At 38.6% G+C, this 19,643-nt stretch overlaps 14 non-coding genes across 14 annotated transcripts; all 14 read left to right on the top strand.

Moving 5' to 3' along the window:
* The first annotated feature begins 960 nt into the window (after positions 1-960).
* On the top strand, positions 961-1,032 carry TRNAC-GCA (transfer RNA cysteine (anticodon GCA)). Its single transcript has one exon. It is a non-coding gene; the product is annotated as a tRNA-Cys (tRNA).
* Positions 1,033-4,171: 3,139 nt separating this feature from the next.
* Positions 4,172-4,243, top strand: TRNAC-GCA (transfer RNA cysteine (anticodon GCA)). Its single transcript has one exon. It is a non-coding gene; the product is annotated as a tRNA-Cys (tRNA).
* A 1,006-nt stretch (positions 4,244-5,249) lies between these two features.
* TRNAC-GCA (transfer RNA cysteine (anticodon GCA)) lies at positions 5,250-5,321 on the top strand. The gene has a single exon. It is a non-coding gene; the product is annotated as a tRNA-Cys (tRNA).
* A 2,077-nt stretch (positions 5,322-7,398) lies between these two features.
* TRNAC-GCA (transfer RNA cysteine (anticodon GCA)) lies at positions 7,399-7,470 on the top strand. Its single transcript has one exon. It is a non-coding gene; the product is annotated as a tRNA-Cys (tRNA).
* A 2,077-nt stretch (positions 7,471-9,547) lies between these two features.
* TRNAC-GCA (transfer RNA cysteine (anticodon GCA)) lies at positions 9,548-9,619 on the top strand. Its single transcript has one exon. It is a non-coding gene; the product is annotated as a tRNA-Cys (tRNA).
* A 998-nt stretch (positions 9,620-10,617) lies between these two features.
* TRNAC-GCA (transfer RNA cysteine (anticodon GCA)) lies at positions 10,618-10,689 on the top strand. The gene has a single exon. It is a non-coding gene; the product is annotated as a tRNA-Cys (tRNA).
* A 1,008-nt stretch (positions 10,690-11,697) lies between these two features.
* TRNAC-GCA (transfer RNA cysteine (anticodon GCA)) lies at positions 11,698-11,769 on the top strand. Its single transcript has one exon. It is a non-coding gene; the product is annotated as a tRNA-Cys (tRNA).
* Positions 11,770-12,766: 997 nt separating this feature from the next.
* On the top strand, positions 12,767-12,838 carry TRNAC-GCA (transfer RNA cysteine (anticodon GCA)). Its single transcript has one exon. It is a non-coding gene; the product is annotated as a tRNA-Cys (tRNA).
* A 1,008-nt stretch (positions 12,839-13,846) lies between these two features.
* Positions 13,847-13,918, top strand: TRNAC-GCA (transfer RNA cysteine (anticodon GCA)). The gene has a single exon. It is a non-coding gene; the product is annotated as a tRNA-Cys (tRNA).
* A 997-nt stretch (positions 13,919-14,915) lies between these two features.
* Positions 14,916-14,987, top strand: TRNAC-GCA (transfer RNA cysteine (anticodon GCA)). The gene has a single exon. It is a non-coding gene; the product is annotated as a tRNA-Cys (tRNA).
* Positions 14,988-15,995: 1,008 nt separating this feature from the next.
* Positions 15,996-16,067, top strand: TRNAC-GCA (transfer RNA cysteine (anticodon GCA)). Its single transcript has one exon. It is a non-coding gene; the product is annotated as a tRNA-Cys (tRNA).
* Positions 16,068-17,064: 997 nt separating this feature from the next.
* TRNAC-GCA (transfer RNA cysteine (anticodon GCA)) lies at positions 17,065-17,136 on the top strand. Its single transcript has one exon. It is a non-coding gene; the product is annotated as a tRNA-Cys (tRNA).
* A 1,007-nt stretch (positions 17,137-18,143) lies between these two features.
* On the top strand, positions 18,144-18,215 carry TRNAC-GCA (transfer RNA cysteine (anticodon GCA)). Its single transcript has one exon. It is a non-coding gene; the product is annotated as a tRNA-Cys (tRNA).
* A 997-nt stretch (positions 18,216-19,212) lies between these two features.
* TRNAC-GCA (transfer RNA cysteine (anticodon GCA)) lies at positions 19,213-19,284 on the top strand. The gene has a single exon. It is a non-coding gene; the product is annotated as a tRNA-Cys (tRNA).
* The last annotated feature ends 359 nt before the right edge of the window (positions 19,285-19,643 follow it).

The raw sequence follows: 19,643 nt of genomic DNA, 5'->3' as shown, positions 1-19,643 counted from the left end.
GAATACGCACACATGACCAAAGACTCACTGAAGAAGTATTGTATGGTGTACTACAATAAGTTTAATTTGCAAAAATCTATTTGGACCTCATATACACTATACTTACACTGTCTATATACCATGTGCTATCAGTGCAGAAAGCAAGCAATAATAAAAGCAACATTTTCCATAAACACTGGAAAAACACTGTTTCTGTAGTTTTTAATGGCGCGAGAATGTGTAACCACTGATAACCACTGTTTTTTAAAGGTATTGAAATCACTTGAAAACACTGAAAAAAACCCACCAGAATTTACCAAAAATAGAAACTGAAAACAGGAAAGCCTACATGTATTCCACCTCTTCTCTGTGCATACAAAGTATGTGTTTGTTTGAAGCACTTCATTTTTGTGCAATGCATAATCTATTTACTTTCTACTAAAAAACGCTGCCCACGTACAAGATGTATGAACCCTAGTTGCAGGTGCAAGCAGGCTGGTCTGAGAAACCAGGCCATTTGCGAACACAAAATTGCTTTTTCTGATGTATTAAATCGAAGGTACATGAAATGGGTGTTTGGTTGTACCTTCAAATACCAAATTGTAGTGGTATGTAGAAATGTTTTTTCACCGTAATTTGGCCCAAAACAATCATACTTCACCACCATATCAGTGATTGTGGTAATCATTCCACAAAGATAAGTAGTCTCGTAAAAACCTGTTCCTCTTTGAGAATGTTTCAAAACAAACATTTTAATTACAGATATTGGTCCTATGGACCACTGCCTATTCAAATAAAATAACAATTAAACATATACATTTTGTTTTTTAAATGATCCTGTTTTCCTTTAATTAATAATATTAAGAACTACTTCTCCTTTTCCACAGTTTCAAGCTCGTACTTTGTGGCCCAACTGAGCTTGAGCCTCTCACTCTTTCATGATGTACTGTTATATTGTCATTCTGATCTTTGAAAACAGTTGGGGATATAGCTCAGTGGTAGAGCATTTGACTGCAGATCAAGAGGTCCCTGGTTCAAATCCGGGTGTCCCCTAATCCTATTTTGGTTCTGGTGTTTGTAGCTAGGATCTTTCATAAAGTCCCTTTGGATCACCATTGACAGAGTCAGTGTTCAGTTGGATCTTATACTTTATTAGCATTACAGTGTCACTGCTCAAAACCTGGGAATAAATGCATTTTTACACAGGGCGTGGGAACTTTCTGAAACATCATTGATTTATTTTGGAATCCGGCTCTTCCTTTCACAGCTTCAAGCAAAGAGAATCACTATGAAAACAATTGAAAACTTTGTTATACAGTTTGGTGCTTCCTTGTAGCGCACTAAAGAAATGGCATAGTATACTCGGCAGCGCTGCAGTCAATCTATTTCTCATTTAACATGTGTCCTCAGTCTTACATATATTCCTCCTCTCCTCTGTGCATACAAAATATGTGTTTGTTTAAAGCACTTCATTCTTGTGCAACGTAGAAACTATTTAATTTCTCCTTAAAACCTCTGCCTACGTGCAAAATGTATGAACCCTCGTTGCAGATGAAAAAAGGCTGGCTCGAAGACTCAGGCCATTTTCGAACACAAAATGGCCTTTTCTGATATATTAAATTGATGGTACTTGAAAGGGACGTTTGGGTGTACCTTCCAAATACCAAATTGCAGTGGTATGTAGAAATGTTTTTCGTCCATCATTTGGCCCAAAACAATCATACTTCACCACCATCTCGGTGAATGTGGTAACCAATCCGCGAAAGGATAAGGCGTCCCGTAAAAACCTCTTCCCCTTTGAGAATGTTTCAAAACAAGCATTTTATGTACAGGCATATGGACCACTGCCTGTTCAAATAAAATAACAATGAAACATATAAATATTTTTTTTAAACGATCCCGTTTTCCTTCAATAAATAATATTAAGAACTACTTCTCCTGTTCCACAGTTTCAAGCTTGTACTTTCCGGCCCAACTGAGCATGATGCTCACACTCTTTCATGAGGTACTGATATATTTTCATTCCGACTCTCACAAACAGGTGGGGATATAGCTCAGTGGTAGAGAATTTGACTGCTGATCAAGAGGTCCCTGGTTCAAATCCAGGTGTCCCCTTGGCCTGTTTTGGTTCTTGTGTTTGTAGCTGGGACTTTTCACAAAACCCCTTTGGATCATCATTGACAGAGTCAGTGTTCGCTTGGATCTTACACTTTAATAGCATTACAATGTCACTGCTCAAAACCTGAGAGTAAATGCATTTTTATACAGGGCTCGGTATTTCGTATGGGAAATGTCTGAAAAAGCATTGATTTATTTTGGAATCTGGCTCTTCCTTTCACAGCACCAAACAAAGGGAATGGACTATGAAAGCAATTGACAACTTTGTTTTACAGTTTGGTGCTTCCTTCGATCGCACTACAGAAATTGCATAGAAAAGTGGGCAGCAATGCAGTCAATCTATTCCTCATTTAACCTGTGTCCTCAGTCTTACATGTATTCCACCTCTTCTCTGTGCATACAAAGTATGTGTTTGTTTGAAGCACTTCATTTTTGTGCAATGCATAATCTATTTACTTTCTACTAAAATACGCTGCCCACGTACAAGATGTACGAACCCTAGTTGCAGGTGCAAGCAGGCTGGTCTGAGAAACCAGGCCATTTGCGAACACAAAATTGCTTTTTCTGATGTATTAAATCGAAGGTACATGAAATGGGTGTTTGGTTGTACCTTCAAATACCAAATTGTAGTGGTATGTAGAAATGTTTTTTCACCGTAATTTGGCCCAAAACAATCATACTTCACCACCATATCAGTGATTGTGGTAATCAATCCACAAAGATAATTAGTCTCGTAAAAACCTCTTCCCCTTTGAGAATGTTTCAAAACAAACATTGTAATTACAGATATTGGTCCTATGGACCACTGCCTATTCAAATAAAATAACAATTAAACATATACATTTTGTTTTTTAAATGATCCTGTTTTCCTTTAATTAATAATATTAAGAACTACTTCTCCTTTTCCACAGTTTCAAGCTCGTACTTTGTGGCCCAACTGAGCTTGAGCCTCTCACTCTTTCATGATGTACTGATATATTGTCATTCTGATCTTTGAAAACAGTTGGGGATATAGCTCAGTGGTAGAGCATTTGACTGCAGATCAAGAGGTCCCTGGTTCAAATGCGGGTGTCCCCTAAACCTATTTTGGTTTTGGTGTTTGTAGCTGGGATCTTTCATAAAGTCCCTATGGATCACCATTGACAGAGTCAGTGTTCAGTTGGATCTTATACTTTATTAGCATAACAGTGTCACTGCTCAAAACCTGGGAATAAATGCATTTTTACACAGGGCGTGGGAACTTTCTGAAACATCATTGATTTATTTTGGAATCCGGCTCTTCCTTTCACAGCTTCAAGCAAAGAGAATCACTATGAAAACAATTGAAAACTTTGTTATACAGTTTGGTGCTTCCTTGCAGCGCACTAAAGAAATGGCATAGAATACTCGGCAGCACTGCAGTCAATCTATTTCTCATTTAACCTGTGTCCTCAGTCTTACATATATTCCTCCTCTCCTCTGTGCATACAAAATATGTGTTTGTTTAAAGCACTTCATTCTTGTGCAACGTAGAAACTATTTAATTTCTCCTTAAAACCTCTGCCTACGTGCAAAATGTATGAACCCTCGTTGCAGATGAAAAAAGGCTGGCTCGAAGACTCAGGCCATTTTCGAACACAAAATGGCCTTTTCTGATATATTAAATTGATGGTACTTGAAAGGGACGTTTGGGTGTACCTTCCAAATACCAAATTGCAGTGGTATGTAGAAATGTTTTTCGTCCATCATTTGGCCCAAAACAATCATACTTCACCACCATCTCGGTGATTGTGGTAACCAATCCGCGAAAGGATAAGGCGTCCCGTAAAAACCTCTTCCCCTTTGAGAATGTTTCAAAACAAGCATTTTATGTACAGGCATTGGTCCTATGGACCACTGCCTGTTCAAATAAAATAACAATGAAACATATAAATATTTTTTTTAAACGATCCCGTTTTCCTTCAATAAATAATATTAAGAACTACTTCTCCTGTTCCACAGTTTCAAGCTTGTACTTTCCGGCCCAACTGAGCATGATGCTCACACTCTTTCATGAGGTACTGATATATTTTCATTCCGACTCTCACAAACAGGTGGGGATATAGCTCAGTGGTAGAGCATTTGACTGCAGATCAAGAGGTCCCTGGTTCAAATCCAGGTGTCCCCTTGGCATGTTTTGGTTCTTGTGTTTGTAGCTGGGACTTTTCATAAAACCCCTTTGGATCATCATTGACAGTCAGTGTTCGCTTGGATCTTACACTTTAACAGCATTACAATGTCACTGCTCAAAACCTGAGAGTAAATGCATTTTTATACAGGGCTCGGTATTGCGTATGGGAAATGTCTGAAAAGGCATTGATTTATTTTGGAATCTGGCTCTTCCTTTCACAGCACCAAACAAAGGGAATGGACTATGAAAGCAATTGGCAACTTTGTTTTACAGTTTAGTGCTTCCTTCAATCGCACTACAGAAATTGCATAGAAAAGTGGGCAGCAATGCAGTCAATCTATTCCTCATTTAACCTGTGTCCTCAGTCTTACATGTATTCCACCTCTTCTCTGTGCATACAAAGTATGTGTTTGTTTGAAGCACTTCATTTTTGTGCAATGCATAATCTATTTACTTTCTACTAAAATACGCTGCCCACGTACAAGATGTATGAACCCTAGTTGCAGGTGCAAGCAGGCTGGTCTGAGAAACCAGGCCATTTGCGAACACAAAATAGCTTTTTCTGATGTATTAAATCGAAGGTACATGAAAGGGGTGTTTAGTTGTACCTTCAAATACCAAATTGTAGTGGTATGCAGAAATGTTTTTTCACCGTAATTTGGCCCAAAACAATCATACTTCACCACCATATCAGTGATTGTGGTAATCAATCCACAAAGATAATTAGTCTCGTAAAAACCTCTTCCCCTTTGAGAATGTTTCAAAACAAACATTTTAATTACAGATATTGGTCCTATGGACCACTGCCTATTCAAATAAAATAACAATTAAACATATACATTTTGTTTTTTAAATGATCCTGTTTTCCTTTAATTAATAATATTAAGAACTACTTCTCTTTTTCCACAGTTTCAAGCTCGTACTTTGAGGCCCAACTGAGCCTGAGCCTCTCACTCTTTCATGATGTACTGATATATTGTCATTCTGATCTTTGAAAACAGTTGGGGATATAGCTCAGTGGTAGAGCATTTGACTGCAGATCAAGAGGTCCCTGGTTCAAATCCGGGTGTCCCCTAAACCTATTTTGGTTTTGGTGTTTGTAGCTGGGATCTTTCATAAAGTCCCTATGGATCACCATTGACAGAGTCAGTGTTCAGTTGGATCTTATACTTTATTAGCATTACAGTGTCACTGCTCAAAACCTGGGAATAAATGCATTTTTACACAGGGCGTGGGAACTTTCTGAAACATCATTGATTTATTTTGGAATCCGGCTCTTCCTTTCACAGCTTCAAGCAAAGAGAATCACTATGAAAACAATTGAAAACTTTGTTATACAGTTTGGTGCTTCCTTGTAGCGCACTAAAGAAATGGCATAGTATACTCGGCAGCGCTGCAGTCAATCTATTTCTCATTTAACCTGTGTCCTCAGTCTTACATATATTCCTCCTCTCCTCTGTGCATACAAAATATGTGTTTGTTTAAAGCACTTCATTCTTGTGCAACGTAGAAACTATTTAATTTCTCCTTAAAACCTCTGCCTACGTGCAAAATGTATGAACCCTCGTTGCAGATGAAAAAAGGCTGGCTCGAAGACTCAGGCCATTTTCGAACACAAAATGGCCTTTTCTGATATATTAAATTGATGGTACTTGAAAGGGACGTTTGGGTGTACCTTCCAAATACCAAATTGCAGTGGTATGTAGAAATGTTTTTCGTCCATCATTTGGCCCAAAACAATCATACTTCACCACCATCTCGGTGATTGTGGTAACCAATCCGCGAAAGGATAAGGCGTCCCGTAAAAACCTCTTCCCCTTTGAGAATGTTTCAAAACAAGCATTTTATGTACAGGCATTGGTCCTATGGACCACTGCCTGTTCAAATAAAATAACAATGAAACATATAAATATTTTTTTTAAACGATCCCGTTTTCCTTCAATAAATAATATTAAGAACTACTTCTCCTGTTCCACAGTTTCAAGCTTGTACTTTCCGGCCCAACTGAGCATGATGCTCACACTCTTTCATGAGGTACTGATATATTTTCATTCCGACTCTCACAAACAGGTGGGGATATAGCTCAGTGGTAGAGCATTTGACTGCAGATCAAGAGGTCCCTCGTTCAAATCCAAGTGTCCCCTTGGCATGTTTTGGTTCTTGTGTTTGTAGCTGGGACTTTTCATAAAACCCCTTTGGATCATCATTGACAGAGTCAGTGTTCGCTTGGATCTTACACTTTAACAGCATTACAATGTCACTGCTCAAAACCTGAGAGTAAATGCATTTTTATACAGGGCTCGGTATTCCGTATGGGAAATGTCTGAAAAAGCATTGATTTATTTTGGAATCTGGCTCTTCCTTTCACAGCACCAAACAAAGGGAATGGACTATGAAAGCAATTGGCAACTTTGTTTTACAGTTTAGTGCTTCCTTCAATCGCACTACAGAAATTGCATAGAAAAGTGGGCAGCAATGCAGTCAATCTATTCCTCATTTAACCTGTGTCCTCAGTCTTACATGTATTCCACCTCTTCTCTGTGCATACAAAGTATGTGTTTGTTTGAAGCACTTCATTTTTGTGCAATGCATAATCTATTTACTTTCTACTAAAATACGCTGCCCACGTACAAGATGTACGAACCCTAGTTGCAGGTGCAAGCAGGCTGGTCTGAGAAACCAGGCCATTTGCGAACACAAAATAGCTTTTTCTGATGTATTAAATCGAAGGTACATGAAAGGGGTGTTTGGTTGTACCTTCAAATACCAAATTGTAGTGGTATGCAGAAATGTTTTTTCACCGTAATTTGGCCCAAAACAATCATACTTCACCACCATATCAGTGATTGTGGTAATCAATCCACAAAGATAAGTAGTCTCGTAAAAACCTCTTCCCCTTTGAGAATGTTTCAAAACAAACATTTTAATTAGAGATATTGGTCCTATGGACCACTGCCTATTCAAATAAAATAACAATTAAACATATACATTTTGTTTTTTAAATGATCCTGTTTTCCTTTAATTAATAATATTAAGAACTACTTCTCCTTTTCCACAGTTTCAAGCTCGTACTTTGTGGCCCAACTGAGCTTGAGCCTCTCACTCTTTCATGATGTACTGATATATTGTCATTCTGATCTTTGAAAACAGTTGGGGATATAGCTCAGTGGTAGAGCATTTGACTGCAGATCAAGAGGTCCCTGGTTCAAATCCGGGTGTCCCCTAAACCTATTTTGGTTTTGGTGTTTGTAGCTGGGATCTTTCATAAAGTCCCTATGGATCACCATTGACAGAGTCAGTGTTCAGTTGGATCTTATACTTTATTAGCATTACAGTGTCACTGCTCAAAACCTGGGAATAAATGCATTTTTACACAGGGCGTGGGAACTTTCTGAAACATCATTGATTTATTTTGGAATCCGGCTCTTCCTTTCACAGCTTCAAGCAAAGAGAATCACTATGAAAACAATTGAAAACTTTGTTATACAGTTTGGTGCTTCCTTGTAGCGCACTAAAGAAATGGCATAGTATACTCGGCAGCGCTGCAGTCAATCTATTTCTCATTTAACCTGTGTCCTCAGTCTTACATATATTCCTCCTCTCCTCTGTGCATACAAAATATGTGTTTGTTTAAAGCACTTCATTCTTGTGCAACGTAGAAACTATTTAATTTCTCCTTAAAACCTCTGCCTACGTGCAAAATGTATGAACCCTCGTTGCAGATGAAAAAAGGCTGGCTCGAAGACTCAGGCCATTTTCGAACACAAAATGGCCTTTTCTGATATATTAAATTGATGGTACTTGAAAGGGACGTTTGGGTGTACCTTCCAAATACCAAATTGCAGTGGTATGTAGAAATGTTTTTCGTCCATCATTTGGCCCAAAACAATCATACTTCACCACCATCTCGGTGATTGTGGTAACCAATCCGCGAAAGGATAAGGCGTCCCGTAAAAACCTCTTCCCCTTTGAGAATGTTTCAAAACAAGCATTTTATGTACAGGCATTGGTCCTATGGACCACTGCCTGTTCAAATAAAATAACAATGAAACATATAAATATTTTTTTTAAACGATCCCGTTTTCCTTCAATAAATAATATTAAGAACTACTTCTCCTGTTCCACAGTTTCAAGCTTGTACTTTCCGGCCCAACTGAGCATGATGCTCACACTCTTTCATGAGGTACTGATATATTTTCATTCCGACTCTCACAAACAGGTGGGGATATAGCTCAGTGGTAGAGCATTTGACTGCAGATCAAGAGGTCCCTCGTTCAAATCCAAGTGTCCCCTTGGCATGTTTTGGTTCTTGTGTTTGTAGCTGGGACTTTTCATAAAACCCCTTTGGATCATCATTGACAGAGTCAGTGTTCGCTTGGATCTTACACTTTAACAGCATTACAATGTCACTGCTCAAAACCTGAGAGTAAATGCATTTTTATACAGGGCTCGGTATTCCGTATGGGAAATGTCTGAAAAAGCATTGATTTATTTTGGAATCTGGCTCTTCCTTTCACAGCACCAAACAAAGGGAATGGACTATGAAAGCAATTGGCAACTTTGTTTTACAGTTTAGTGCTTCCTTCAATCGCACTACAGAAATTGCATAGAAAAGTGGGCAGCAATGCAGTCAATCTATTCCTCATTTAACCTGTGTCCTCAGTCTTACATGTATTCCACCTCTTCTCTGTGCATACAAAGTATGTGTTTGTTTGAAGCACTTCATTTTTGTGCAATGCATAATCTATTTACTTTCTACTAAAATACGCTGCCCACGTACAAGATGTACGAACCCTAGTTGCAGGTGCAAGCAGGCTGGTCTGAGAAACCAGGCCATTTGCGAACACAAAATAGCTTTTTCTGATGTATTAAATCGAAGGTACATGAAAGGGGTGTTTGGTTGTACCTTCAAATACCAAATTGTAGTGGTATGCTGAAATGTTTTTTCACCGTAATTTGGCCCAAAACAATCATACTTCACCACCATATCAGTGATTGTGGTAATCAATCCACAAAGATAAGTAGTCTCGTAAAAACCTCTTCCCCTTTGAGAATGTTTCAAAACAAACATTTTAATTAGAGATATTGGTCCTATGGACCACTGCCTATTCAAATAAAATAACAATTAAACATATACATTTTGTTTTTTAAATGATCCTGTTTTCCTTTAATTAATAATATTAAGAACTACTTCTCCTTTTCCACAGTTTCAAGCTCGTACTTTGTGGCCCAACTGAGCTTGAGCCTCTCACTCTTTCATGATGTACTGTTATATTGTCATTCTGATCTTTGAAAAGAGTTGGGGATATAGCTCAGTGGTAGAGCATTTGACTGCAGATCAAGAGGTCCCTGGTTCAAATCCGGGTGTCCCCTAAACCTATTTTGGTTCTGGTGTTTGTAGCTAGGATCTTTCATAAAGTCCCTTTGGATCACCATTGACAGAGTCAGTGTTCAGTTGGATCTTATACTTTATTAGCATTACAGTGTCACTGCTCAAAACCTGGGAATAAATTCATTTTTACACAGGGCGTGGGAACTTTCTGAAACATCATTGATTTATTTTGGAATCCGGCTCTTCCTTTCACAGCTTCAAACAAAGACAATGACTATGAAAACAATTGAAAACTTTGTTATACAGTTTGGTGCTTCCTTGTAGCGCACTAAAGAAATGGCATAGTATACTCGGCAGCGCTGCAGTCAATCTATTTCTCATTTAACATGTGTCCTCAGTCTTACATATATTCCTCCTCTCCTCTGTGCATACAAAATATGTGTTTGTTTAAAGCACTTCATTCTTGTGCAACGTAGAAACTATTTAATTTCTCCTTAAAACCTCTGCCTACGTGCAAAATGTATGAACCCTCGTTGCAGATGAAAAAAGGTTGGCTCGAAGACTCAGGTCATTTTCGAACACAAAATGGCCTTTTCTGATATATTAAATTGATGGCACTTGAAAGGGACGTTTGGGTGTACCTTCCAAATACCAAATTGCAGTGGTATGTAGAAATGTTTTTGGTCCATCATTTGGCCCAAAACAATCATACTTCACCACCATCTCGGTGATTGTGGTAACCAATCCGCGAAAGGATAAGGCGTCCCGTAAAAACCTCTTCCCCTTTGAGAATGTTTTAAAAACAAGCATTTTATGTACAGGCATTGGTCCTATGGACCACTGCCTGTTCAAATAAAATAACAATGAAACATATAAATATTTTTTTTAAACGATCCCGTTTTCCTTCAATAAATAATATTAAGAACTACTTCTCCTGTTCCACAGTTTCAAGCTTGTACTTTCCGGCCCAACTGAGCATGATGCTCACACTCTTTCATGAGGTACTGATATATTTTCATTCCGACTCTCACAAACAGGTGGGGATATAGCTCAGTGGTAGAGCATTTGACTGCAGATCAAGAGGTCCCTGGTTCAAATCCAGGTGTCCCCTTGGCCTGTTTTGGTTCTTGTGTTTGTATCTGGGACTTTTCATAAAACCCCTTTGGATCATCATTGACAGAGTCAGTGTTCGCTTGGATCTTACACTTTAACAGCATTACAATGTCACTGCTCAAAACCTGAGAGTAAATGCATTTTTATACAGGGCTCGGTATTCCGTATGGGAAATGTCTGAAAAAGCATTGATTTATTTTGGAATCTGGCTCTTCCTTTCACAGCACCAAACAAAGGGAATGGACTATGAAAGCAATTGGCAACTTTGTTTTACAGTTTAGTGCTTCCTTCAATCGCACTACAGAAATTGCATAGAAAAGTGGGCAGCAATGCAGTCAATCTATTCCTCATTTAACCTGTGTCCTCAGTCTTACATGTATTCCACCTCTTCTCTGTGCATACAAAGTATGTGTTTGTTTGAAGCACTTCATTTTTGTGCAATGCATAATCTATTTACTTTCTACTAAAATACGCTGCCCACGTACAAGATGTACGAACCCTAGTTGCAGGTGCAAGCAGGCTGGTCTGAGAAACCAGGCCATTTGCGAACACAAAATAGCTTTTTCTGATGTATTAAATCGAAGGTACATGAAAGGGGTGTTTGGTTGTACCTTCAAATACCAAATTGTAGTGGTATGCTGAAATGTTTTTTCACCGTAATTTGGCCCAAAACAATCATACTTCACCACCATATCAGTGATTGTGGTAATCAATCCACAAAGATAAGTAGTCTCGTAAAAACCTCTTCCCCTTTGAGAATGTTTCAAAACAAACATTTTAATTAGAGATATTGGTCCTATGGACCACTGCCTATTCAAATAAAATAACAATTAAACATATACATTTTGTTTTTTAAATGATCCTGTTTTCCTTTAATTAATAATATTAAGAACTACTTCTCCTTTTCCACAGTTTCAAGCTCGTACTTTGTGGCCCAACTGAGCTTGAGCCTCTCACTCTTTCATGATGTACTGATATATTGTCATTCTGATCTTTGAAAACAGTTGGGGATATAGCTCAGTGGTAGAGCATTTGACTGCAGATCAAGAGGTCCCTGGTTCAAATCCGGGTGTCCCCTAAACCTATTTTGTTTTTGGTGTTTGTAGCTGGGATCTTTCATAAAGTCCCTATGGATCACCATTGACAGAGTCAGTGTTCAGTTGGATCTTATACTTTATTAGCATTACAGTGTCACTGCTCAAAACCTGGGAATAACTGCATTTTTACACAGGGCGTGGGAACTTTCTGAAACATCATTGATTTATTTTGGAATCCGGCTCTTCCTTTCACAGCTTCAAGCAAAGAGAATCACTATGGAAACAATTGAAAACTTTGTTATACAGTTTGGTGCTTCCTTGTAGCGCACTAAAGAAATGGCATAGTATACTCGGCAGCGCTGCAGTCAATCTATTTCTCATTTAACCTGTGTCCTCAGTCTTACATATATTCCTCCTCTCCTCTGTGCATACAAAATATGTGTTTGTTTAAAGCACTTCATTCTTGTGCAACGTAGAAACTATTTAATTTCTCCTTAAAACCTCTGCCTACGTGCAAAATGTATGAACCCTCGTTGCAGATGAAAAAAGGCTGGCTCGAAGACTCAGGCCATTTTCGAACACAAAATGGCCTTTTCTGATATATTAAATTGATGGTACTTGAAAGGGACGTTTGGGTGTACCTTCCAAATACCAAATTGCAGTGGTATGTAGAAATGTTTTTGGTCCATCATTTGGCCCAAAACAATCATACTTCACCACCATCTCGGTGATTGTGGTAACCAATCCGCGAAAGGATAAGGCGTCCCGTAAAAACCTCTTCCCCTTTGAGAATGTTTCAAAACAAGCATTTTATGTACAGGCATTGGTCCTATGGACCACTGCCTGTTCAAATAAAATAACAATGAAACATATAAATATTTTTTTTAAACGATCCCGTTTTCCTTCAATAAATAATATTAAGAACTACTTCTCCTGTTCCACAGTTTCAAGCTTGTACTTTCCGGCCCAACTGAGCATGATGCTCACACTCTTTCATGAGGTACTGATATATTTTCATTCCGACTCTCACAAACAGGTGGGGATATAGCTCAGTGGTAGAGCATTTGACTGCAGATCAAGAGGTCCCTGGTTCAAATCCAGGTGTCCCCTTGGCCTGTTTTGGTTCTTGTGTTTGTAGCTGGGACTTTTCATAAAACCCCTTTGGATCATCATTGACAGAGTCAGTGTTCGCTTGGATCTTACACTTTAACAGCATTACAATGTCACTGCTCAAAACCAGAGAGTAAATGCATTTTTATACAGGGCTCGGTATTCCGTATGGGAAATGTCTGAAAAAGCATTGATTTATTTTGGAATCTGGCTCTTCCTTTCACAGCACCAAACAAAGGGAATGGACTATGAAAGCAATTGGCAACTTTGTTTTACAGTTTAGTGCTTCCTTCAATCGCACTACAGAAATTGCATAGAAAAGTGGGCAGCAATGCAGTCAATCTATTCCTCATTTAACCTGTGTCCTCAGTCTTACATGTATTCCACCTCTTCTCTGTGCATACAAAGTGTGTGTTTGTTTGAAGCACTTCATTTTTGTGCAATGCATAATCTATTTACTTTCTACTAAAATACGCTGCCCACGTACAAGATGTACTAACCCTAGTTGCAGGTGCAAGCAGGCTGGTCTGAGAAACCAGGCCATTTGCGAACACAAAATAGCTTTTTCTGATGTATTAAATCCAAGGTACATGAAAGGGGTGTTTGGTTGTACCTTCAAATACCAAATTGTAGTGGTATGCAGAAATGTTTTTTCACCGTAATTTGGCCCAAAACAATCATACTTCACCACCATATCAGTGATTGTGGTAATCAATCCACAAAGATAAGTAGTCTCGTAAAAACCTCTTCCCCTTTGAGAATGTTTCAAAACAAACATTTTAATTACAGATATTGGTCCTATGGACCACTGCCTATTCAAATAAAATAACAATTAAACATATACATTTTGTTTTTTAAATGATCCTGTTTTCCTTTAATTAATAATATTAAGAACTACTTCTCCTTTTCCACAGTTTCAAGCTCGTACTTTGTGGCCCAACTGAGCTTGAGCCTCTCACTCTTTCATGATGTACTGATATATTGTCATTCTGATCTTTGAAAACAGTTGGGGATATAGCTCAGTGGTAGAGCATTTGACTGCAGATCAAGAGGTCCCTGGTTCAAATCCGGGTGTCCCCTAAACCTATTTTGGTTTTGGTGTTTGTAGCTGGGATCTTTCATAAAGTCCCTATGGATCACCATTGACAGAGTCAGTGTTCAGTTGGATCTTATACTTTATTAGCATTACAGTGTCACTGCTCAAAACCTGGGAATAACTGCATTTTTACACAGGGCGTGGGAACTTTCTGAAACATCATTGATTTATTTTGGAATCCGGCTCTTCCTTTCACAGCTTCAAGCAAAGAGAATCACTATGGAAACAATTGAAAACTTTGTTATACAGTTTGGTGCTTCCTTGTAGCGCACTAAAGAAATGGCATAGTATACTCGGCAGCGCTGCAGTCAATCTATTTCTCATTTAACCTGTGTCCTCAGTCTTACATATATTCCTCCTCTCCTCTGTGCATACAAAATATGTGTTTGTTTAAAGCACTTCATTCTTGTGCAACGTAGAAACTATTTAATTTCTCCTTAAAACCTCTGCCTACGTGCAAAATGTATGAACCCTCGTTGCAGATGAAAAAAGGCTGGCTCGAAGACTCAGGCCATTTTCGAACACAAAATGGCCTTTTCTGATATATTAAATTGATGGTACTTGAAAGGGACGTTTGGGTGTACCTTCCAAATACCAAATTGCAGTGGTATGTAGAAATGTTTTTCGTCCATCATTTGGCCCAAAACAATCATACTTCACCACCATCTCGGTGATTGTGGTAACCAATCCGCGAAAGGATAAGGCGTCCCGTAAAAACCTCTTCCCCTTTGAGAATGTTTCAAAACAAGCATTTTATGTACAGGCATTGGTCCTATGGACCACTGCCTGTTCAAATAAAATAACAATGAAACATATAAATATTTTTTTTAAACGATCCCGTTTTCCTTCAATAAATAATATTAAGAACTACTTCTCCTGTTCCACAGTTTCAAGCTTGTACTTTCCGGCCCAACTGAGCATGATGCTCACACTCTTTCATGAGGTACTGATATATTTTCATTCCGACTCTCACAAACAGGTGGGGATATAGCTCAGTGGTAGAGCATTTGACTGCAGATCAAGAGGTCCCTGGTTCAAATCCAGGTGTCCCCTTGGCCTGTTTTCGTTCTTGTGTTTGTAGCTGGGACTTTTCATAAAACCCCTTTGGATCATCATTGACAGGGTCAGTTTTCGCTTGGATCTTACACTTTAACAGCATTACAATGTCACTGCTCAAAACCTGAGAGTAAATGCATTTTTATACAGGGCTCGGTATTCCGTATGGGAAATGTCTGAAAAAGCATTGATTTATTTTGGAATCTGGCTCTTCCTTTCACAGCACCAAACAAAGGGAATGGACTATGAAAGCAATTGGCAACTTTGTTTTACAGTTTAGTGCTTCCTTCAATCGCACTACAGAAATTGCATAGAAAAGTGGGCAGCAATGCAGTCAATCTATTCCTCATTTAACCTGTGTCCTCAGTCTTACATGTATTCCACCTCTTCTCTGTGCATACAAAGTGTGTGTTTGTTTGAAGCACTTCATTTTTGTGCAATGCATAATCTATTTACTTTCTACTAAAATACGCTGCCCACGTACAAGATGTACTAACCCTAGTTGCAGGTGCAAGCAGGCTGGTCTGAGAAACCAGGCCATTTGCGAACACAAAATAGCTTTTTCTGATGTATTAAATCCAAGGTACATGAAAGGGGTGTTTGGTTGTACCTTCAAATACCAAATTGTAGTGGTATGCAGAAATGTTTTTTCACCGTAATTTGGCCCAAAACAATCATACTTCACCACCATATCAGTGATTGTGGTAATCAATCCACAAAGATAAGTAGTCTCGTAAAAACCTCTTCCCCTTTGAGAATGTTTCAAAACAAACATTTTAATTACAGATATTGGTCCTATGGACCACTGCCTATTCAAATAAAATAACAATTAAACATATACATTTTGTTTTTTAAATGATCCTGTTTTCCTTTAATTAATAATATTAAGAACTACTTCTCCTTTTCCACAGTTTCAAGCTCGTACTTTGTGGCCCAACTGAGCTTGAGCCTCTCACTCTTTCATGATGTACTGATATATTGTCATTCTGATCTTTGAAAACATTTGGGGATATAGCTCAGTGGTAGAGCATTTGACTGCAGATCAAGAGGTCCCTGGTTCAAATCCGGGTGTCCCCTAAACCTATTTTGGTTTTGGTGTTTGTAGCTGGGATCTTTCATAAAGTCCCTATGGATCACCATTGACAGAGTCAGTGTTCAGTTGGATCTTATACTTTATTAGCATTACAGTGTCACTGCTCAAAACCTGGGAATAAATGCATTTTTACACAGGGCGTGGGAACTTTCTGAAACATCATTGATTTATTTTGGAATCCGGCTCTTCCTTTCACAGCTTCAAGCAAAGAGAATCACTATGAAAACAATTGAAAACTTTGTTATACAGTTTGGTGCTTCCTTGTAGCGCACTAAAGAAATGGCATAGTATACTCGGCAGCGCTGCAGTCAATCTATTTCTCATTTAACCTGTGTCCTCAGTCTTACATATATTCCTCCTCTCCTCTGTGCATACAAAATATGTGTTTGTTTAAAGCACTTCATTCTTGTGCAACGTAGAAACTATTTAATTTCTCCTTAAAACCTCTGCCTACGTGCAAAATGTATGAACCCTCGTTGCAGATGAAAAAAGGCTGGCTCGAAGACTCAGGCCATTTTCGAACACAAAATGGCCTTTTCTGATATATTAAATTGATGGTACTTGAAAGGGACGTTTGGGTGTACCTTCCAAATACCAAATTGCAGTGGTATGTAGAAATGTTTTTGGTCCATCATTTGGCCCAAAACAATCATACTTCACCACCATCTCGGTGATTGTGGTAACCAATCCGCGAAAGGATAAGGCGTCCCGTAAAAACCTCTTCCCCTTTGAGAATGTTTCAAAACAAGCATTTTATGTACAGGCATTGGTCCTATGGACCACTGCCTGTTCAAATAAAATAACAATGAAACATATAAATATTTTTTTTAAACGATCCCGTTTTCCTTCAATAAATAATATTAAGAACTACTTCTCCTGTTCCACAGTTTCAAGCTTGTACTTTCCGGCCCAACTGAGCATGATGCTCACACTCTTTCATGAGGTACTGATATATTTTCATTCCGACTCTCACAAACAGGTGGGGATATAGCTCAGTGGTAGAGCATTTGACTGCAGATCAAGAGGTCCCTGGTTCAAATCCAGGTGTCCCCTTGGCCTGTTTTGGTTCTTGTGTTTGTAGCTGGGACTTTTCATAAAACCCCTTTGGATCATCTTGACAGAGTCAGTGTTCGCTTGGATCTTACACTTTAATAGCATTACAATGTCACTGCTCAAAACCTGAGAGTAAATGCATTTTTATACAGGGCTCGGTATTTCGTATGGGAAATGTCTGAAAAAGCATTGATTTATTTTGGAATCTGGCTCTTCCTTTCACAGCACCAAACAAAGGGAATGGACTATGAAAGCAAATGACAACTTTGTTTTACAGTTTGGTGCTTCCTTCGATCGCACTACAGAAATTGCATAGAAAAGTGGGCAGAAATGCAGTCAATCTATTCCTCATTTAACCTGTGTCCTCAGTCTTACATGTATTCCACCTCTTCTCTGTGCATACAAAGTATGTGTTTGTTTGAAGCACTTCATTTTTGTGAAATGCATAATCTATTTACTTTCTACTAAAAAACGCTGCCCACGTACAAGATGTATGAACCCTAGTTGCAGGTGCAAGCAGGCTGGTCTGAGAAACCAGGCCATTTGCGAACACAAAATTGCTTTTTCTGATGTATTAAATCGAAGGTACATGAAATGGGTGTTTGGTTGTACCTTCAAATACCAAATTGTAGTGGTATGTAGAAATGTTTTTTCACCGTAATTTGGCCCAAAACAATCATACTTCACCACCATATCAGTGATTGTGGTAATCATTACACAAAGATAAGTAGTCTCGTAAAAACCTGTTCCTCTTTGAGAATGTTTCAAAACAAACATTTTAATTACAGATATTGGTCCTATGGACCACTGCCTATTCAAATAAAATAACAATTAAACATATACATTTTGTTTTTTAAATGATCCTGTTTTCCTTTAATTAATAATATTCAGAACTACTTCTCCTTTTCCACAGTTTCAAGCTCGTACTTTGTGGCCCAACTGAGCTTGAGCCTCTCACTCTTTCATGATGTACTGTTATATTGTCATTCTGATCTTTGAAAAGAGTTGGGGATATAGCTCAGTGGTAGAGCATTTGACTGCAGATCAAGATGTCCTTGGTTCAAATCCGGGTGTCCCCTAAACCTATTTTGGTTCTGGTGTTTGTAGCTAGGATCTTTCATAAAGTCCCTTTGGATCACCATTGACAGAGTCAGTGTTCAGTTGGATCTTATACTTTATTAGCATTACAGTGTCACTGCTCAAAACCAGGGAATAAATGCATTTTTACACAGGGCGTGGGAACTTTCTGAAACATCATTGATTTATTTTGGAATCCGGCTCTTCCTTTCACAGCTTCAAACAAAGACAATGACTATGAAAACAATTGAAAACTTTGTTATACAGTTTGGTGCTTCCTTGTAGCGCACTAAAGAAATGGCATAGTATACTCGGCAGCGCTGCAGTCAATCTATTTCTCATTTAACATGTGTCCTCAGTCTTACATATATTCCTCCTCTCCTCTGTGCATACAAAATATGTGTTTGTTTAAAGCACTTCATTCTTGTGCAACGTAGAAACTATTTAATTTCTCCTTAAAACCTCTGCCTACGTGCAAAATGTATGAACCCTCGTTGCAGATGAAAAAAGGCTGGCTCGAAGACTCAGGTCATTTTCGCACACAAAATGGCCTTTTCTGATATATTAAATTGATGGCACTTGAAAGGGACGTTTGGGTGTACCTTCCAAATACCAAATTGCAGTGGTATGTAGAAATGTTTTTGGTCCATCATTTGGCCCAAAACAATCATACTTCACCACCATCTCGGTGATTGTGGTAACCAATCCGCGAAAGGATAAGGCGTCCCGTAAAAACCTCTTCCCCTTTGAGAATGTTTCAAAACAAGCATTTTATGTACAGGCATTGGTCCTATGGACCACTGCCTGTTCAAATAAAATAACAATGAAACATATAAATATTTTTTTTAAACGATCCCGTTTTCCTTCAATAAATAATATTAAGAACTACTTCTCCTGTTCCACAGTTTCAAGCTTGTACTTTCCGGCCCAACTGAGCATGATGCTCACACTCTTTCATGAGGTACTGATATATTTTCATTCCGACTCTCACAAACAGGTGGGGATATAGCTCAGTGGTAGAGCATTTGACTGCAGATCAAGAGGTCCCTGGTTCAAATCCAGGTGTCCCCTTGGCCTGTTTTGGTTCTTGTGTTTGTATCTGGGACTTTTCATAAAACCCCTTTGGATCATCATTGACAGAGTCAGTGTTCGCTTGGATCTTACACTTTAACAGCATTACAATGTCACTGCTCAAAACCTGAGAGTAAATGCATTTTTATACAGGGCTCGGTATTCCGTATGGGAAATGTCTGAAAAAGCATTGATTTATTTTGGAATCTGGCTCTTCCTTTCACAGCACCAAACAAAGGGAATAGACTATGAAAGCAATTGGCAACTTTGTTTTACAGTTTAGTGCTTCCTTCAATCGCACTACAGAAATTGCATAGAAAAGTGGGCAGCAATGCAGTCAATCTATTCCTCATTTAACC

The sequence above is a fragment of the Triturus cristatus genome, chromosome 4_1 (assembly GCF_964204655.1).
Source record: "Triturus cristatus chromosome 4_1, aTriCri1.1, whole genome shotgun sequence".
Taxonomy (NCBI): domain Eukaryota; kingdom Metazoa; phylum Chordata; class Amphibia; order Caudata; family Salamandridae; genus Triturus; species Triturus cristatus.
This window is presented reverse-complemented; position numbering and strand designations above follow the sequence as displayed.